The sequence below is a fragment of the Tasmannia lanceolata genome, unplaced genomic scaffold (genome assembly GCF_043159265.1).
Source record: "Tasmannia lanceolata isolate RefF3 unplaced genomic scaffold, GAP_Taslan_0.1 ptg000021l, whole genome shotgun sequence".
Lineage (NCBI taxonomy): Eukaryota > Viridiplantae > Streptophyta > Magnoliopsida > Canellales > Winteraceae > Tasmannia > Tasmannia lanceolata.
Window position 1 is genome coordinate 10,618,092 of NW_027518698.1, and position 5,740 is coordinate 10,623,831.

The window sequence follows — 5,740 nt, forward strand, 5'->3', positions numbered from 1 at the left end:
AAAACTATAATCAAGAAGCAAACTTTCTACAAAAAATTCTTTCTTTCTTTTGTTTCAACCCTTCTTTCCTTTTTAACCATACCATATAAAAAGCAAGTTTCTATTTCTATTTCTTATTCAAATCCTTTTAAAAGAAAGATTCCAAAAGAAAACAAAACTAAGAAAGGAAAGTATTATTTCTAATTTTCAAATTCCAAAATTAAAATATCCACTAACTTTCTTTCTTAAAATAGGAAAACAACTTTCCTTTTAAGAATACCAAGTTCTTTCTAATTTGAGAAAAATACCAAAAACAAAAGGAAAAGGAAATTTCTAACTTTAACTATAGAAAAGATTAGAAAAGAAAGTTTCCAAAAGCTACCCCCCATACTTGATTTATGCATCGTCCTCAATGCATTAAAAATAGAAAAAATATGAGGACAAACAATAGAAAGGAGGGTACGTACCGTATTTTCTTAAGTGGAATTGGAATAGGAAGGTTCATGGAGATCCATGACTTCTTCCATATTCGGCTTTGACAACTCAATAAACGGCTTTAAACGTTGACCATTAACTTTGAAAATCTCACCATTTGTTGGATTTAGAACCTCGACTGCACCATGGGAGAAAACTTTATTAACCACATATGGTCCATCCCAACGGGATCTTAACTTACCTGGAAAGATATGCAATCTTGAATTGTAGAGAAGCACTTTTTCGCCCTTTTGAAACGATTTTCTCAAAATATTTTTGTCATGAAAAGCTTTTGTCTTCTCTTTATAGATCTTTGCATTCTCGTACGCTTCATTGCGCAACTCCTCCAATTCAAAAAGTTGTAATCGCCTTTGAACACCTGCAGAAAACAAATCAAAGTTTAGTTTCTTAATAGCCCAAAAAGCTTTATGTTCCAATTCAACCGGGAGGTGACAAGCTTTGCCATACACAAGGCGGTAAGGAGACTGACCAAGATCAGTCTTGAATGCCGTCCTATGAGCCCACAAGGCATCCACTAATCTAATGGACCAATTTTTGCGGTTTGGATTCACAGTCTTCTCCAAAATTTGCTTAATTTGCCTATTTGAAACCTCCACTTGGCCACTAGTTTTAGGATGATAAGGGGTGGCCAACTTATGAGTAATACCATATTTCTTCATAAGAGCTTCAAACGGTCTATTACAAAAATGCTTACCTCTATCACTAATGATGGCACGAGGTGTACCGAAGCGCAAAAAAATATTTTCTTTAAGAAACTTGACCACCACCTTGTGGTCATTGGATTTGCAAGCAATGGCTTCAATCCATTTTGACACATAATCTACACCTAACAAAATATACAAGTTTCCAAAAGAGTTGGGAAATGGTCCCATAAAATCAATACCCCACACATCGAAGATTTCTACCACTAAGATCGGGTTGAGGGGCATCATATTTCGCTTTGTAACTCTACCTAATGACTGACAAGATCTACATGCCTTACAAAAATCAAAAGCATCTCTAAAAAGACTTGGCCAATAGAAACCACATTGTAAAACTTTGTGCGCGGTTTTCTTTGCACTAAAGTGGCCACCACAGGCTTGATCATGGCAAAAAGATAGAATCGGTTGGTGCTCATGATCGGGCACACATCGTCTAACAATTTGATCCGAACAAGTTTTGAACAAATAGGGATCATCCCAAAAGAAATACTTTACCTGTGAGTGAAACCGGTATTTGTCTTGGTTGGACCAATGATCCGGTGTAGCACCTGTAACCAAGTAATTCACAATATCCGCATACCATGGCTCACTAGAAATAGCAAACAATTGCTCATCAGGGAAATATTCATTAATTGGACCTTCGTCATTCTTTGCATTAGGAAGTCTAGATAAGTGATCGGCAACCAAGTTTTCCGTACCCTTTTAATCTCTAATCTCTAAATCAAACTCTTGAAGAAGTAAAACCTACTGAATGAGGCGAGCTTTAGCATCCTTCTTACCAACAAGATACTTGATTGCCGAATGGTCGGTATAAATTATCACATGCGATCCAATCATGTAGGACCGAAACTTCTCTAATGCAAACACAACCGCTAAGAATTCTTTTTCCGTAGTGGTGTAGTTGAGTTGTGCATCATTGAGAGTCCTACTTGCATAATAGATTACATGCGGTAATTTATTGAATCTTTGACCCAACACGGCTCCTATTGCAAAGTCGGAAGCATCACACATAATTTCAAACGGTTCGGTCCAATTGGGTGCTTGAATGATGGGAGCCGTAGTTAACTCCTTTTTTAAACACTCAAAAGAATTGAAGCATTCTTTGGAAAACTCAAATTTTTGATCTTTTGCTAACAAGTTGGTAAGAGGCCTAGCATTTTTAGAAAAATCTTTTATAAAACGCCGGTAAAAGCCCGCATGCCCAAAAATGATCGAATATCCTTCACACTTTTGGGTGGTGGAAGATGGACAATGAGATCCACCTTGGCTTTATCAACCTTAATTCCCTCTTTAGAAATCACATGTCCTAGAACGATGCCCTCTTTTACCATAAAATGACATTTTTCCCAATTGAGGACAAGGTTCTTTTCTCTACTCCTTTCTAAGACCAATTTTAAGTGATGTAAACATTCGGCATAGGTGGAGCCATGAATAGAAAAATCATCCATAAAAACCTCTAAGAATGTCTCCACCATGTCAGAAAAGATACTCATCATGCATCTTTGAAAACTTGCCGGTACATTGCATAACCCAAAAGGCATGCTTCTATAAGCAAACGTTCCAAAGGGGCATGTGAATGTCTTTTTCTCTTGATCTTCAGGAGCTATGGGAATTTGGTTGTAATCGGAATATCCATCAAGAAAGCAATAATAATCATGGCCCGCTAACCTTTCTAACATTTGATCAAATAAAGGCAAAGGAAAGTGATCCTTCCAAGTAGCGGCATTAAGCTTTCGGTAGTCAATACAAACCTGCCACCCTATTTGAATACGAGTGGGAATAAGTTCATTGGTGGCGGATTGTATAACGGTAACTCCCGACTTCTTAGGCACTACTTGTACGGGACTCACCCATTGGCTATCCGAGATGGGATAAATGATCCCATTATCTAACCATTTTAAAAATCTCTTTTTGGATGGATTCCTTCATCACAGGATTAACCCTTCTTTGATGTTCCCTTGAAGGTTTGGCATCCTCAACGAGATGGATGTGATGTTGCACAATCGAAGGGCTAATTCGTTTGATGTCGGCCATTGTCCAACCTATGGCTTCCTTGTTATCTTTTAGCAATTTAATGAGTTCCTCCTCTTGAGGGGAGGTTAGGTCCGCAGCAATTATTACAGGCAAAGTACAATTATCACCCAAAAATGCATAATGTAAATGAGAATGCAAGGGCTTCAACTCCAACTGTGGCGCTTCTTCGATTGATGTCTTTGGAAGAGATGTTGCAAGTGGTCCAACGGGCTCCACATTTTGAATGGCAAAAGCTTTAGAAAAGAAGTCATCTCCTCCATCATCTCCTAGTGCATCCAAGCATTCTTGGAATCCTGCATCAAAATCAATTTCAAAGTTAGAAACAATATCATCAGGAAAAGAATGCAACATATTGATTTCTTCATGAAAATTTGGTTGCTTACCCAATCTAAAGACATTAAAATCAACCGATGTGTTTCCAAAAGACAATTTCATTAAGCCATTCCTACAGTTAATTAAAGCATTGCTAGTAGCAAGGAAAGGCCTACCAAGGATGATAGGGATTTGATATTTGATATTAGCAACGGGTTCGGTATCTAATACAACAAAATCTATGAAAAATAAAAAATCACCTACTTTAACTAACACATCCTCAACCATTCCTTTGGGTATTTTAATTGATCTATTCGCCAATTGAAGAGTGATGGTGGTTGGTTTGAGGTCTCCTAACCCTAGTTGCTTAAATACAGAAAAAGGCAAGAGATTTACACTTGCACCCAAATCCAAAAGAGCATGTTCAATATTTGTGTTACCAATAGTGCAAGAAATAGTAGGACATCCTGGATCCTTATACTTAGCCACCATTTGTTGAGACAAGATGGAACTTATATTTGCGGCCAAGAAAGCTTTCTTGGTCACATTAGTTGTGCGCTTTTGTGTGCACAAATCTTTCAACACTTTGGCATAAGTAGGAACCTGAGAAATCGCATCTAATAAAGGAATGTTAATTTGCACTTGTTTAAAAACATTTAAAATTTTATCAATTTGATCTACCTTTTTATTAGTAGCAAGTCTCCTTGGAAAATGAGCTTTAGGAATGAAATCTCGTGCAGGGGGAGAAGTTACCTCTTCTGGACTTACCTGTTTGGGCTCCTCTTCTGAGCCTGTGGAGGAAAGTTCTTCACTTACCTCCTTTGGAAGATCTTGCGCATTTTTAGAAGGTTCAGATCTGACCTCCTCCTTGTGGTAATCTCTACCACTCCTTAAAGCATATACAGCATTACATTCGTTGGAGGGCTCTTGCGGCGGCAAAATTGGTTGAATGGCATTCAACTGATTTGGCGGTACCTGTTGATTCACATTCATATTCACGTTCCTTGGATTAGGAACGGGTTGACTTGGCATCTTCCCATTTTCCCTCTCATGCAACGCCATGGCAAGTTGGGAGATTTGCTTCTCCATGTTGTGTTGACTTGTCATGAAAGTGCTAGTGAGAAGTTCTATGCTTTTTTCTAAGGAAGCTATGCGTGCCGACTCTCCTTGTTTTTGAAAACCCGGCGGTTGCTGATTTGAAACATTATTAATCATGGGATTTTGAAAAGTAGGAAGGGAAGGGGATGGCCGAACAAAAGTGGGAGGGAAGGTGGGCCTAGGTTGGCCGAATTGGCCTTGGCCTTGGAAATTAGATGGTCCACCTTGACTCCATGAAAAGTTGGGATGATTTCTCCATCCCGAATTATAAGTGCTAGAATAAGGATTATTAAAATACAAAGCACTTACATTCTCATTAGAATTACCAAATTTAGCAAGAGTTGGGCACTCTTCCATGACATGGTCCGTGGCTTGACACCAACTACACATAGGAACACTATGTGCAATTTGATTGACTTGTGAAGGTCCTTTGACAACTATGGCTTCTAGCCTTTTGATGGGCCTCTTTTGCCACGGCACCCTCTATTAGAAATCCCTTACTTGAAGTGGCTCTCTCACCGTCTTGAGTGGATTCCCACTCTCTTGTTTTTTCCGCCAAATCAAGTAAGAAGTTCCATGCCGCAGCCTCATCTGTGAAAGATGTAAAACCGTTAGGACACATGGATTCAAGAAGTTGCTTTGTTTGGTAATCTATGGCCTCATAAACAATTTGGCATAAGTGCCACAAATCAATTCCATGGTGAGGACACTCTTGGAGTAGGTCTTTGAACCTCTCCATAAACTTAGAAAATGACTCTAATGGCTTTTGTTTGAATTGTAAAATATCGTTCCTAAGCTTATTAGTTTTATGTAATGGAAAAAACTTTTTTAGGAAAGCGACGGCGAACTCCTCCCAAGTGGTGATGGAGTTCGTTGGTAAGCCATAGAGCCACTTCTTGGCTCCATCTTTGAGTGAAAACGTAATAAACCACAATTTTACCGCATCATCGGTAAGTTGTTGCAACTTAATCAAAGCACATACATCTTCAAACTCACGCAAAAATAAATAAGCATCCTTCGAAGGGAGGCCATGAAAACGAGGAAGCAAAGAAATAAATTGCGATTTTAGCTCAAAATTAAATTATTGCCCTGTGCAATTGGCAATCCAATGCAAGAAGGTT

General features: G+C 38.6%; 1 non-coding gene across 1 annotated transcript; it reads left to right on the forward strand.

Annotated features, from left to right (window-relative positions):
* Window positions 1–5,311: 5,311 nt before the first annotated feature.
* On the forward strand, window positions 5,312–5,418 carry LOC143855560 (small nucleolar RNA R71). Its single transcript, XR_013237935.1, has one exon. It is a non-coding gene; the product is annotated as a small nucleolar RNA R71 (small nucleolar RNA).
* The last annotated feature ends 322 nt before the right edge of the window (window positions 5,419–5,740 follow it).